The sequence below is a fragment of the Vicia villosa genome, linkage group LG5, assembly GCF_029867415.1.
Source record: "Vicia villosa cultivar HV-30 ecotype Madison, WI linkage group LG5, Vvil1.0, whole genome shotgun sequence".
In the NCBI taxonomy this organism is placed as follows: Eukaryota; Viridiplantae; Streptophyta; class Magnoliopsida; order Fabales; family Fabaceae; genus Vicia; species Vicia villosa.
Genome location: NC_081184.1, coordinates 42,432,009 through 42,447,881, shown reverse-complemented (window position 1 = coordinate 42,447,881; position 15,873 = coordinate 42,432,009). Strand labels below are relative to the sequence as shown.

Sequence of the window (15,873 nt, the reverse complement as noted above, 5' to 3'; positions counted from 1 at the left end):
GAGTAGGAAGACTTTACATATGTCTATGCTGATGGTGAAGGAATTGGATTTGATTGAACAATTCAGAGACTTGAGTTTAGTGTGTGAAGGTACTCCTACTAGTGTTAAGTTGGGTATGCTGAAGCTGACTAGTGGTATTCTTGAAGAAATCAGAGAAGGTCAGAAAGCCGATGTTAGATTGATTGATAAGTTGACTTTGATTAATCAAGGCAAGAATGGTGAATTCAGAATTGACGAGAATGGTATACTGAGGTTTGGTGACCGAGTTTGTGTCCCTGATATTGCTGAACTCCGAAAACGTATTTTAGAGGAAGGACACCGTAGTGGATTGAGTATTCATCCTGGTGCTACCAAGATGTATCATGACTTGAAAAGGTTGTTTTGGTGGCCGGGAATGAAGAAGGAAATTGCCGAGTTTGTGTACTCTTGTTTGATTTGCCAGAAGTCGAAGATTGAGCATCAGAAACCGTCTGGGTTAATGCAACCGATGTTTATTCCTGAGTGGAAGTGGGATAGCATATCAATGGATTTTGTGTCGGGTTTACCGAGAACTGTCAGAAATTGTGAAGCTATCTGGGTCGTGGTAGATAGGTTGACGAAGTCTGCACATTTTATACCGGTAAGAATGGACTACCCAATGGAAAAGTTGGCTCAATTATATATTGAGAAGATAGTGAGTCTGCATGGTATTCCTTCGAGTATCGTGTCAGATAGAGATCCGAGGTTTACGTCTAAGTTCTGGGAAGGTTTGCAGAAGGCTTTGGGTACTAAGCTAAGACTAAGTTCTGCTTATCATCCGCAGACTGATGGACAGACTGAGAGGACGATTCAGTCGTTAGAGGATTTGTTGAGAGCTTGTGTGCTAGAAAAAGGAGGTACTTGGGATAGTTATATGCCTTTGATTGAATTTACCTACAACAACAGTTTTCATTCGAGTATAGGTATGGCTCCGTTTGAGGCATTGTATGGTAGGAGATGTAGAACTCCATTGTGTTGGTACGAAGCTGGTGAGAGTGCTGTAATTGGACCAGAAATTGTACAACAGACTACAGAGAAGATTAAGATGATCCAAGAGAAGATGAAAGCTTCTCAGAGTCGTCAGAAGAGTTATTATGATAAAAGAAGGAAGACACTTGAGTTCCAAGAGGGAGATCATGTCTTTATGAAGGTTACTCCTATGACGGGTATTGGTCGGGCATTGAAGTCAAAGAAGTTGACTCCACGTTTTATTGGACCATTCCAAATTTCTGAAAAAGTGGGAGAAGTGGCATATCGTGTCGCTTTATCGCCGATGCTTGCAAACTTGCACGATGTGTTTCATGTGTCTCAGTTGAGGAAATACATTTCAGATCCGTCCCATGTGATCCAAGTGGATGATGTACAGGTTAAAGACAACTTAACAGTTGAAACGTTGCCTGTAAGGATTGAAGATAGAAGACTGAAGCAACTACGGGGTAAAGAAATAGCTTTAGTCTAAGTAGCTTGGGGAGGACCAGCTGATGGAAACGTCACTTGGGAGTTAGAAAGTCAGATGAAAGATTCCTATCCGGAACTCTTTGCTTGAGGTATATTTTCGAGGACGAAAACTCTTTTAGTGGGGGAGAGTTGTAACGCCCGTATGATTTTAATATTAATTTAATCGGAATATTGAATTAATAATTAGAATTATTAAGAATTTTGTGAAGATAACGAATAAATAATGGTTTTGGCATTTGGGCCATATGAGGAAATAGTAAAAGAAGGGGGGTGATTTAATAATCCTTTTTACTAATTTTATTATTGTTTTCATAAAACATTTGGTTTGGGGAAAACAAAGAAAGAACGTGAAAGAACAGAAGTCTGAAGAACAAGGAACGTGAAGGAGAACGGTAGAGGGAGAGACCAAGAATCAAGAAATTTGTCTAAGGTAAGGGGGACTTGTCCGATTATCATCTATTATCGGGTTAGGGGTTGATAATTCTGAATAGATGTAGCATTCGGGTCAATTGAGTCATATGATAGATTTAGGGATTGAGTCGGATTGTATGATGTTTGATCCCTATGTTTGAATCAATGATATCTATGTTGTTATGATCTCAATTGATGTGTAATTGATGTATTATGAGGTGTTTTTCGTGTTGTTTGTGCATTCTATTTCCCTAGGTTCGTACTGGTATGAATTGGGTGAGTTTGGAATGTGTAGAATGTTGTTTTTCTGCAGGTTGGGGTTTCTGAAATCGCCGGTTGGCGCCGCGTGCACAGAGTTGGCGCCGCGAACAGGTGGGCAGAATGCCAGGATGCTGTGGTACGCACAGGTCGCGCCGCGTACCTGTGTTGGCGCCGCGAAGGCGTAACTTTTTCTCGTTTCGCGTCGCGTTCAGATGTTTGCGCCGCGAATAGCTTGGCAGAGATCCAAGGATTTTTGGGACGCTCAGTTCGCGCCGCGAACTGAGATGGCGCCGTGTGCTGTTGATTGTGTTTGAGATATTTGAAAAGTTCAAAGATGCATAACTTTTTAACCGTTGGTCCGTTTAATGTGCCGTTTTGAGTTAAACGAACCTTATAGAATAATCTATATGATGATGATTGATTGGTTTTAGAATGATGAGAATACATGTATGCTATCTCTTATTGATGATGATGATTGGTGCAAATACGTGTATGTTTTCTATATGATGATGATAGAATTGTGATTGAATGATGTTAATCTATATGAACATACTTGATGATGATGATGATATTGATGATGATGATGATGATGATGATGATAATGATGGTATAAGTATGTTATATATGTTGCATTCATTCATATTCATTGATGATATTGTATCCATAAGGGTGTGTTGGATCAGTAAAGGGCATGATTCCCATTGTGTGGAATCTGTGCTGGCAGGGCCGTATCTGGATGATGTTGGATCGGTCATGGGTTATTCCCATTGGATGATGTTGGTACCACATGCATAGTGTCAGTTCATTCATATGCATAATTTATAACGTGATTGGATGTATTCTAGTGTTGTAAATGTTGATGATGCGTTGATTGTTGTTTGACTTGTTTTGAATGTCTGTTTATAAAATAATTGGGTGAATGATGCAACTGTGACGTGTTATTGCTTTATAACCTTATAACATTTGTTAATTATGACGAGACTCACCCTTACATGTTGTCATTTTCAGATTGAGGATAGCGGCTGTTCGACTCGGTGAGGATTAGCTCATGAGTCAGTGTTTTAGTTAGCGTCAGGTGTCATGCTCTGATAGTTGTAACACTGGGGACGCGATGTTTAGAGTTTATGTTTTTTAACTCTATTTATGCTTTGATGTTTGAAGGATTAGTTTGAAAGATGTTAAACTTAATCTGTTTGATTTAAATCCGCTGTGTTTACATGAATCGTTTTAATTAACGAGAGTTGCCTCAGTGAATGCATGACATGACTGAATGAATATTTATTTATTTTTCTATGAATTGTGACACCCTTATTTCATGTACTCTGAATATTTATTTAAAATTCCGCGGGGTTAGTAAGGGGTGTTACAAGATGCAATAGGGTCATTTGTTGCATGACCCTTGGAGCTAATTTTCATTGGTGATGAGGTATGTTGAAAATCATTATGAATCATTTAGTGTTTGAATGTCAATTCTGAACCGTTACGTTAACTATTTTTTACATGATAATTTTAGACTACTCCTACAAAACCCGCAATTAAGGGTAAAGGGATTTTGCAGGAGGACAAGTCTGTTGCATCACTAAAAGAGGTACATTTAAAGTGTTAATATATGATCTGAATATAAAACTGCATGATTTTATAATTTACCTAAGTTATATGATTTTTAGGTATCTGCTCGAGGGTCACAACAAGTGACGCAAGTTCGTAGCGTACCGCCCAAGGAAAAGGGTCATCCGAAGGCCGTGGCAAAAAGAGGTGCTTTTGTGCCTCGATACCGACAGACGCTCGGAACACTTGTTGATATGTCAGATTTAACGACAGGTTGTATCCGTGAAATTGCTATAGATGAAGCTGTCTTTGGTATTGAATTCGTCGTGCATGTTGCACTAGAAGACATGAAAGAGATTTTTACGCAAGACCAATTAGGCGTCAGTAATGTTCACTCATTCATCCGGTAATCCGATTTATTATTTAATTAGTTGTGAGATTGATCTAAATATATTATTTAATTAGTTGAACAATTTATTTACACATTTCAATGAAAATAGTCTAATGTTTATTATGTTTTTATTTAAGGTTGTTGTATGACAAATGGTTGCGCGGGACTGAATTGTCAAACAGATTCCATTTCGTATCTTCCTCCCATTGGAGAGGACAGACAATTGCTACAGAACCGGATTCAGTTAGACATCACTTAGTCGATAGATTCATGAGGTCCGACAGTACAGAAAGCCTGTATCTCTGGGCGTATAATACCTGACCAGTGGGGTTAGTTTTTCATTCTTGGTTCATCTAATCTTTGTTTCTTTTGCGTAGCAAAACTTTCATATAAACTTTTGTTTTAATTTATAGATCACACTGGTTGTTACTTGCTATCAACCCTATAAAAGAAGTGGTATATTTTCTGAATTCGGTAGATGGTGATTGGACAAATTATCTGGCTATGAAGTCAACGATTGATAGGTAAGTGAGATCGTTCTAAATATTCGTGTATATTATATATTTAATTATTTGTGAGATTGATCTAAATATATGCTATTATATTTTTTAGACCAATACAAGTGTTCCGAAGTCAAAGACACGCACAGGTATCCCAGACTAAATCAAACAACATTACTTGGATCAAAGTGCATGTACATTAATTTTCACAATTTTTCTATTAATAGTTATGCTACTTGATAAAACAAGACAACTAAATAATCTTATTTTTTTTTTCTATGTAGTGTCCGCAACAGCGAAACATTACAAATTGCGGATACTTTGTTTTGAGGTTTTTGAAAGAAATCCTTCAAACGAATCAATTAGAGATTCCAATCACGGTATGGATTTATAACTTAGGATAATTTATTATAATTTATTACATTTAACTAAATCATGCATATTATGTTTTTGTTATGTAGTACTTTGATGACTTTTATGTTGCTTATTACACGAAACTTAAGTTGGGAGAAATCAAAGAGGAATTTTGTCAATTTTATATTCAGCGACTATTCATATAGGTATGAATACAATATTGTGTGAAAAGTTTTATGACTTTGATAATGACTTTGTGTTGGAGCCTTTAATTGTGTTTGAGCAAAGTTAGTTTAACTGTCCGTGTTGTTCTGTTCATACTTTGCAGGACCAGGACCGTGCGCTCGTCGGATTTTGACAATTTCAGGCTTATATTCTGTTGATGATTTAGTTATATGTATCTGTTGTAAACATGTGAATTGAACTATATTAATGGTGTATATATTTTATTTTGGTATATAATGGTATTATATTGGTATATAATGTCCTACCTATGGTTGAAAATATATTACAGGTCAAAAATAAATATAGGTTGAAAATATTACAGGTTGAAAATATATTACTGGTCGAAAATATTACAAGTTGAAAATAAATATAAATTACAGGTCGAACTGGGAGGCTTAAATTACAGGTTGCACTTTAAAATACTGCATTTAGGAACGACAGCGCTTGTAAAAAATGCTCTTAAAGGCCTACCTACCAAAGCGTTTTTAATTAAAAGTACTGCCTAAGATATATAAAAAAGCATAAAAAATAAAAAAAAGCGCAACCTACGAAAGCGCTTTCTGGAAAAAGCGCTGCTATAGGGGATACTACTAGAGCGCTTTTCAGGAAAAAGCGTTGCTAAAAGGGGGCTACGAGAGCGCTTTTATGGAAAAAGCGCTGCTATAGGGGAGGCTACGAGAGCGCTTTTGGCGTACCAAAAAGCGTTGTCGTTACCTACAGCAGCGTTGGCTTTGTCAGCGCTTTTAAACGCTCTAAAAGACCAAAATAAGCGCTGTAGTAGCCCTTTTACGGCGTAGTGAGATTTTATATATAATTATTTAAGCTATCTAAAATCCTATAAAATTTTATGGTTTAATTTAAGTGAATAGAAAATGATTTGTTGAAATTAAATACAGTCAAAAATTGTAAAATGTATTCTGATTTGAGAGGAAAAATTTTTTCATAAAAAAAAAAAACTATTATAAGATAACTTACAGGAGTTATTTGCAAAAATTAAAGAGAAATATTTTTATTTAATAAAAATATCTTTCACTTTTAATAATTAATAAATTTTGTTCAATTAAATTGAAATAAATTATTTAGTAATAAAAGGGAAAAGGATTTTTATTAAATCAAAATACCTTTTTTTAATATCCGTTAACAACTTGTGTAACGAATGTGATTCTTATTAATATTTATTCTACAAAATAGTAATTTTAATATTTATTTTTAAAAACATTTATAAAAATTTGTTTCCTCTGTATTTTTAATATATTTTACTATTTTTAATATGTTTTACCATTTTCATATTTGACAATAAAAAGATATTAAAAATTAAGTTAGTTGTTAAAATTGGTGAGAGAAAATTATTTTATTTTATAAGAATAAAATATTATGATTTGATAAAATAAAATTTTTTTATTACCAAGATATGATGGAACTATTTTAATAAATATGATATTTTTATAAAGATAAAGATTTGATTGAAAGAATCTCATACTCAATATTCTCATTTTTTAGAAAGTTTTTTTTTTAGCAACCTTTTTTGGAAAGTTAAAACAAGAAATTCACAGCAAATATATTCATGTTCTACAAATGTATAGGTTACGAGGTGTGTTCATAAAAATGATATTTTATAACCTAATGTTATCATATATAAATGCAATGATTCCTTCTTTTTTGAACACCAAAAAAAAAAAGTAGAGTTTGATATTTTTACAATTAGGATGAGAAGTTCTACAATGTTAATGAACAAAACCCAGTTTTATTCTGTTACATTTTTCTTGCTGTCAGTAATCTTCAGTTTTACTATTGCCTCATCCATTACATCTAAAGGTATCATTTTCTTCATATTACTTCTTCAATTCTTCTTAACTAATAATACATTTTGAATTAAACATTATTTTTATGTAAATTAAATTCATATGCATTGAGAATATAAATATATTTTATATTGTTATTTAATCACAATCAGTTATTTAATTATAATCAGTAGTTTTTTTAAAAAATATTTTTAATTATTTTTGAAATAACATTTATGATTGATACTGTACAACTCATAAAAATTAAACTATTTTCATATTAAATTCATATTTATGAACCAATAATAATTTTCAATCATACAATATAATAAAGCAAGATGAGTATTATGGCAACTTTGCCACATGTCATCTTATTAGAAGGCTTCCTATTTTTAAATTTTCTATTAATAGTAAACTTTCTATAATTAATAATATTTTTATTTTTAACATTTAATATATTATTATATTAAAAAATTGAGACATTGATTGCTATTTGTATTGTTTAAGTTAATTGTATTTTCATTTAATTTAATTTTGTTTACTATTTGGTTTATTATACAATTGGGCCATGTGAAATCATTAAAGGTTGAGTCGGTTCAGATTTTTTTGGGCCTTTGAAACATTTACTTCATGCGTTGGTTCAAATTCTTTGGTACAAGCGATAATTTCTGTTGAATACAGATGAAACGCGAAGAATAATCGATTGGTTTCACTACCAATATTGGTTTCTCAATAAAATATGTTAAATTCCATCTATGAACAATACAACTTATCAGCCAAATCCATTTCCAATGTCATCAATGCTTTCTCTTTATCTCAGTCCCGATTCATCTCATCATCAATGTCATCTATTCGATTTTCCAGGTAAATTAATTGAATTTTCTGTTGATTTATATTGATTCGTGATGAATTCAATAATATAAATAGGACCAATTTGAACCTAAACTTCACACAACTTTGGATTTGTTACTCAGTGGTGTATTTACAGATTCTCCTCAAAATTTCTGAATAAGGTTTTTTGATTGGCTTCCGGAGGAATATTGTTCTTCGAGTTATTCACTTATGGGTGTTACTTTCTTAAAGGATCAATTTCCAATTTCTAATTCCTATTTTCTATTTTCTAGGTTAAATTCGAATTTCAGCCCCTTTTTTTCTTAATCTCTGGCTATTTTGTTTGGACTATGAAGTTTTCATTTTTTTTTCTTCTTAAGATTGTTATTTGTGTATGAATTTTGTGATTTATATTTAAAAGTTTGAAAATTCAGTTGGGTTTCTGCTTTTCTAATATTTTTTTACATTTGGACAATATGACCTGTTTTAGATGGACAAGATATGGTAGACATGAATCCCATAACTTTTTGACTCATTGTTATTTAGAGTTGTTATACGTATCCTTTGAATAAAATTATTGTATCTTTTAATAATAACCATGTCTATCCAAGAAAGCAAATAGATATTTATTTTACATAAGCACCTTTTTTAATTTTTGTCATTTGATCAATGCAGCTGAATCAGGAAGGTCACACGATTAGAAGCAAAGTTTGTCAATGCAATCAAGTGGAAATGGAAAATTCACATAGTTTCTTCCAAACTCATCTTTGAAATTATCATTGTCAAAATGCTTTTAAGGAACTAAAAAATTCACCACTCCATATCGTTAACAAGCTTGGAGAAGAGCCAAAGAAGGAAGACATTAGACAGATCAACTCAAGTTTAGAAACCTTTAAAGTTCTGGAACAACATAGGTAAAGCTTCTTGATTTTTTTCTTCCTTTTTTCGTATTTGTTGTATCATACATCATGTTTTTGTAATATAGTTTTAATTATTTGTCACTCATGTTGAGAGAGAAAGCTTGAACAATTAAGACTTTGAACACTATAATCTAAGTTAATATGTTTATGCCTTCTTCTCCAATAATATCATATTGCCTCCCAAGTGTTTGATAAAATTATGCACTAGGTTCTCAAATTTGGAGGAAGAATATTGTTGAGAACTTTTGGTGTTGCATTACATCTTTGACAAGTATAACTTATTTTTTCTATAACAAGTATAGCTTATTAAAGTCGGAGAAAAATATGTCAAACAACCAACAATCAAGTTTTTAATCATGCTAAAGACTAAGATGTTAGGATCTTCTTGCTAAAGTTGCATATCATTGATCCTTTTTTGTGAGCTGAGCCTCCAAGCATTTTGGCGACATTCAGCACTGATGCCAATTGCCAAAAATCATTTTACTAACTACTATGCGTCTATCTGAGTTAAATACTTAAAATATAAGTTTCCCTACTTATTTGTTTGGTTTTTGACATTTTCTTATGCCTGGGAGTTTAACACACTTCAATGTCCTTTTAAAATTTTATTTTTCTATCATTTTATGGCACTGTTTTATGGCACATGAAGGATCATGAAATGGTTAGTTTTGAAATGGTTCCAGTTGGTTACCTTTAACCTTATTCTAACGTGCTTGCATTGTTCAAATTGTTTATATTTCATCATGGAATTGTTCAACTTGCATTGATTTTATATAATTCATGCATTTCTATGAGTTGGCTATCTCATTAGTTAGATTAAGAAATTACTTAGATGACTACTCAATGGAAATGGTTAGTTGATCTAAAGTATTCATTTAGAATATTTAATATAATGGTCTAATTTAATTTCAACATTCTATTTGATGTTTCAATGCTCTATGGTTGTGATATGTAAAATTAAACTGTTTAAATTGCAACTGTTGAAATGGAATTGTAGAAATTCATGTTCGAAATGGTGCTGAGAGGCAATCTTAGATTTCAAATGTGAACTGTCTTTAAAATTTATTACTTTTAAATGTATTAGACTTAGTGTATCTTTGGCTTCTTGCTTAGTGTTTCTAACATTTTTTGAAATGTTTCACATTTTCTGCTTTCTATTTTATACAGATGGTGTTAATCCTCTTTGGTCCTCCATCAAGATATAAAGTTATAGCCACAAGATAAATGTTTAGAAAGTTATTATGTATTTAATTGTATAGGTTTGATTGAATTTTTAACAATTGAAAGAAATGTGTTAGATATTTATTTAATATTATTATAGGTTTATTTAATATTTTTTATTATAAATTTATTTGCTCATGTAATGCAGCAATATTAATTAAATTTCCTTATTTTTTTGTTATCAATTTTTCATATCAAAGTTTCGGCATTAATGGAAGGAGAAGGAAATCTGTCGATCAAGTATTAATCCAATGAATCAATTGTGGACCCTTAAATCATTAAGGGAAGACATTGATATAAATGACGATTTTATTTGAAGTTTGGAATACTTCATATATTCAATAATTTGTAAATATAAAATAACATTTACAATATCATTAATTCTTTAATTTATAATATTTAAATTCGTTAATTTAATTTATAATATTTAAATATTTTTTATTCTACTACTAATTACATATTCCCTAATTTTTCATTTGAAACCCGTAAATACGTATAAATTTATTTTTATTTCAATTTCAACTTTTTGAATAAAATTATCTTTAATTGAAGAAAAAAATTATGATAACTTAAAGTAAATAAAAAATATAAGGTTTTGAATAAGATATATATTTTTTCAACCACTTATTCACTTTTATATATAAAACGTATTTGTTTTTGAAAAAACATTAATTTTGGGATATAAGTCACTATCATTGTTAATCAGAGTTCTATTTTTTTTTCAAGGCTCAAAGATGAATTTACTATATATTTTATATTTATTTATTGGTAGGGAAAGTCTAAGAAGAGCAATTTATCTTTCATATTTAATTCACAGTTTGAGATTTTTTTATATTATTATTGTAGTAGTGGAATGTAATTTTTTATTTGATAATATTAAGGATACAGTTTTTTTTATAAGTTCATATATTTTTTATTAAAAATATGATGTATATCCATAATTTGTCCCGTGCATCGCACGGGTAAAAGTACTAGTTATTTTTTAAATAACATTTATATTGCATGTTAATTATAATCATTAGATTTTTACAACAATCTGATTTTTATTTTATTCAAATATAAAATACTAATGTTTAAGATGCTGCGAATGAATCTAGCTTTATATATAATATATTGCATCTTAATTTTATTAATCCCTTCTAATTTTTTTTTTTATTGTAGAAGTTAGGCGTCCTTTGATTACCAAATATGAGACAGATATTCAGGTATGGCCGATTATCCTCCTTGCTGCTATTTCACAATGTATTTAGTTTTTTTTTTTTAATAGTTATGATTTATATTATTATAATATTATTTGATATTGTTTCAAGTTAAAAAAATTGTTAACATAGTAAATTCTTAAGATTCACGAAAAAAAACTTCAGTGTTATTATTAAATGAAATTACATTTAATAAAAAATGATTTTATGTAGTTATATTGACTTATAAATAATTGTCATATTTTTTTTCAGCATATTGAAAAATCAGAGAAGAAGTTTATGTCTAATACAAAATCAGATGAATATAAGAGTTTGTTGCCAAGAAAGATTTTCATTGAAATTGGGTCGCAACCTCCAAACTGCGAAGGCGGTTGTGACAATTGTACTCCTTGCGAACCTACCCTTGTGGCAGTGCCACCACAACAGATACCAGAATCTAAACCGGAAATATGGAAATGTCAATGCGGTGATACGATATATGATCCACCCAAAAAATAATAATAATAATAATTATTATTATTATTAGTTATTATTTTTTATTATTATTATTATTATTATTATTATTATTATTATTATTATTATTATTATTATTATTATTATCTTTCATTACAATAAATAATAAAGACTCCTCCTAATAAGTTAAGCATCCTTTTTTATAATATATATACCATTGGAATTTGTATGTTATGGAATGTTTGATTACTACATTCTTAGGGTGTGTTTGTTTCAAGGATTAAGATTATAATCTTGGGAAAATTATTTCCGAGAACATTATTATCGGGAATTTTATTCCCGTCTATGTGTTTGGGTGAGTAATCTAATTTCCTAGGAATATTTATAAAATACATGTAATTTATATTTTAAAATAAAAAATAAATGAATTAAAATAGTTGAAAATGAGAAGTTATAGGTGGTTATTTATTATTCCCATGGGAATATAAGATTCTCACCCTATAACATGGAAATAGAAAGATGTGTAAAATAAGTTCCTAGGAATAAAAAATTTCTAGATATAATTTTTTAAAACTTGAAACAAACATTGGAATCATAAATATTCCAATCTATATTCCTGAGAATAAATTTGCTATCCCGGAAACAAACACCCCCAGTTGTTTTTTCCTTGGACTAGTTTTATCCTTTTTTATACTAATAACTAACTAATTAATGAGAAAAAAATACTGATGTTCGATTCACTACAAGAAAATACCATATTAACTACAAATTATTTGCTACACTTATGTATTGTGGTTAATTTGCAGTTGATTAGATGTGCTTCTTCTAGAAATGAAAATTCTATAGCTAATGTTTATTTTTTTTTCTTTCATAATTAAATAATTTACAGTTGATTCGCATTCTTCATTTTGGATTAAAAATATATAATTATGTTCAAATAAAAATAAATTTATTATTAGTACGTTGATTTTTACTTGCAGTTTTTTATTTATTTATTTATTATTAGTACGTACAAACTTAAATATAAATTTATTTATTCAATAACTCGCTCTCACTCTGTAGAAATCCTATTCTACCAGCTCTCTAACTCAAATCACTCAAAACTGGCAACAAATATTGATCGCTTAATACCGCGAATCATAAAAATCACTTCAAGATCAACAAACATTGAATCGCTTGATCCATCGTTCAACTCCTGGTTCAATCGATTTGCTAACAATCACTCACTATTCGCTCACTTTGAAGCTTAATCGTTTTTTTTTGTAAGCAAGAAATTCATTGATGAAAGAGAACCCAAGTTCTCGCCTGAACTTACAAAAAAAGAGCAACAAAACACCCCGAGAAAAAATTATCCACCAATTACAACTTACGACAAGAAAAGCAAAAGGATCTTTGCAAAAGCTATAAAAGTTACAATTGGTAAAGCTAATTTTTCCTATGACTAACCACTTCCATGCCAATATCTTTGCATTCCACACGATACGTTGATATTCCACGTTTCGTTTGAAATGATAATTCAACTGCTTGAGCTTAAGATTCAAACGGCTTGCATCGAAGCACAATTTTGACGATTTGATTCGCATGCAATGAAGCTTTCTTGGTTAAATATGATTTTCGATAATCCTTAGATTTCTAGTTTGAATAGTAATTTTTTCTCTCTGTAGATTGACTCATTTTTTGCGTAGATTTGAATTCATTTTTGCATTGTATTCAGTCATACAATTATAGGTTCAAGGGATGATTTCTATATTGCTTTGATTCTGATTGAAATTTTCTTATTATTTTTCAGATTCAATTTGAATTGGTTTTCCAAATATGAAGTGGTTTTTCTTTCTTTTTGGTTTTAGTATTTTTAAGATGTTGCTCCCACTCAACACATTCATGGTTCAAGATGAAGCATTAAGAATTCTAATTCTCGTATTGATCTCAATGGTGGATTGACAGAAATTTATTTGCTCAAAAACCCAGTGCTTTATAGAATTAGGCAAGATGGTTCTAGTGCAGCTAGGAGGGAGCATTTCTCGTGCTCTCCAGCAGATGAGCAATGCAACGGTGATCGATGAGAAAGTCTTCAATGAATGTCTCAACAAAATCACTCGAGATATGCAAGCCAACATCAAGAAGATCGTCAATCCCGAAGATCTCGCCACCAGTCTATTTACGGTGATTTCCGGTAAATAACCGCTAGTCTTCCAAACTATAATAAATATGATTTGGTTACTCGCAGGATCGACTAGATTGATCCTAGGACATAGTCAAATAGGTTGTTATTCATGATGATTCGAATTATGTCTATGATTGGTGTGTCTCGAAATAAAAAATACTTAATCAAACAAATAAAGATTAGTAATCACCTTGTTATACACGTAAATATAACATCAGCGAAAGGTAAGTTGAAGATAAAGCATAAGACATAACTGTAAAAGTGCAAGAATCTTAAAGTGCAAAAAAGTAAAATGCTTCGAAGATAAATGACATGAAAATAAAGAGTGCAGGAATATAAATGACTGAAAGTAAATGAAACGCAATAATATCGAAAGATACTTGAATAAAGGAAAATACACATGTATTTAAATTGGTGTTGGTGTCATACGTACATTTCTCAACGAACTCTTTCTCTTAACACTTGATACTTGAGCAATATGTGAGTGATTTGTACAAAATGAACACACGGAATCCTAACATTAAGACCCTTATTTATACTAGTTTCGACCCTAACGGTCCTACACTAAGCTAATGCCACGTTGCCCACAGAAAATCCAGGGATGCCATCTGTCTTCGTGCGGCTACATAAACTGTTTCGAAATTCAAATCATCTCGCCTGAATCCTCCTTCGACGCGTGGCAACATAATTATAATCGAGAATGCCACGAAAACACGCTAAGCTTCAGTACTTCGCATATTTTGCAAAAACGTCTAAGTCCCAAAGACCATTCTTCTCGAATTTAGCTTCGGTGCTCACTATCTTTGTTTCAACTTAAACATCATTCTCGAAGCATGGCCATCAGTAGCCATTCTCTACCTTCAAAGATGGTCATCAGTAACCATCTCCTTCGAATTTCAGACCTTCGAAGGACATTTCTTCCCAAACGAAATCTTCAGCTAACAAATTGCCCCCAATAAATGCCTGTTTCGAAAAACAAGAGAAATAGGCGTTTCTTGCTGTAACAAGATTTCGTTTTAGAGTTCCAAGATCATTGACTGACGTCATAATCATTTATGACTCTGTTTCCAAAACGTCTTGTCATTTTCAAAGATGTCTACTCATAACTTACATTCCCACGTTCTGGTCTTACTTCCTGATCATTACTCATATATACTAGGAGTAAAGCTAATAACTATTCGACCGCCGTTGGATGAAATCAACGCCTGCCGCGTGTCTCTTGGCTTTTACCCAAAACATTTGAAAGGGTTTCCGTTAAACCTTTAAATACCGGAACTCTCATCTTCATATAACTTTCACCTCTATTTCCTTATTTCTCCACAGAAAAGAGCATTCCTGGTTATATTCAAACCCATTCCCAAAAATCAAACTTACTCATGGCGTCTTCCTCAAACGTTCTTCAACCAGCTTTGAAACTTCAACAATCTACACAGATGGGGGATCAAGAGTACATACCAAACCCAAATTCTACGGAAGTGCGCGCCATTTACGCTTCTCAGGTAATCATTCCTTTTGAACTTTCTGGGAAAACTCATGCCTTCATGGGTCCTTTACCAGGAGAAACTAACTCCTCTCTGAATAAATTCTTTCCTACTTATTATAAAACTAGGCCTTTAGTTAGTAAGAACAAAATAGATGAAGATGGCCATCCTATTTTAGCAAATCCTGATGGTGCAGAAAACACTTCGACCGTCACCCCTTCAGCCCAAGAGAAAATTAGGTTAAACTATGTAACCAATTTTGTGAAAGTTTTTAGGTCAATTCCCTTAGCAAAAGATCCTGAACTGTACTATGCCTGGCTAGCAAGAGTAGAGAAACACAAGGCTTCTTTCTGGAAACAACTGGGCATTTATGATTTAATCCAACTGTCCAAGACTGGTTTAGAATACAATCAAACCATGTTAGTTGCGTCAGTTTATTTCTGGGATGCTTCCCATAACACTTTCCATCTTCCATGTGGAATGATCACCCCCACACTTTCCATCTTACGGGGCTTCGACCAACCGGAGAAACCTTCGACCCCAACGTCATGGATACTGATACTATTAATTTCAACGAAGCAACTGTTACTTACACTGCGTTCATTCAAAAGTATCATGACGAAAACAATGAGGTAGTTTCAGACGAAGAGCATATTG

At 31.7% G+C, this 15,873-nt stretch overlaps 1 long non-coding RNA gene across 1 annotated transcript; it reads left to right on the top strand.

Annotated features, from left to right (window-relative positions):
• Positions 1-7,533: 7,533 nt before the first annotated feature.
• On the top strand, positions 7,534-10,027 carry LOC131606564 (uncharacterized). Its single transcript, XR_009284879.1, has 3 exons — positions 7,534-7,811; positions 8,454-8,692; positions 9,866-10,027. It is a non-coding gene; the product is annotated as an uncharacterized LOC131606564 (long non-coding RNA).
• The last annotated feature ends 5,846 nt before the right edge of the window (positions 10,028-15,873 follow it).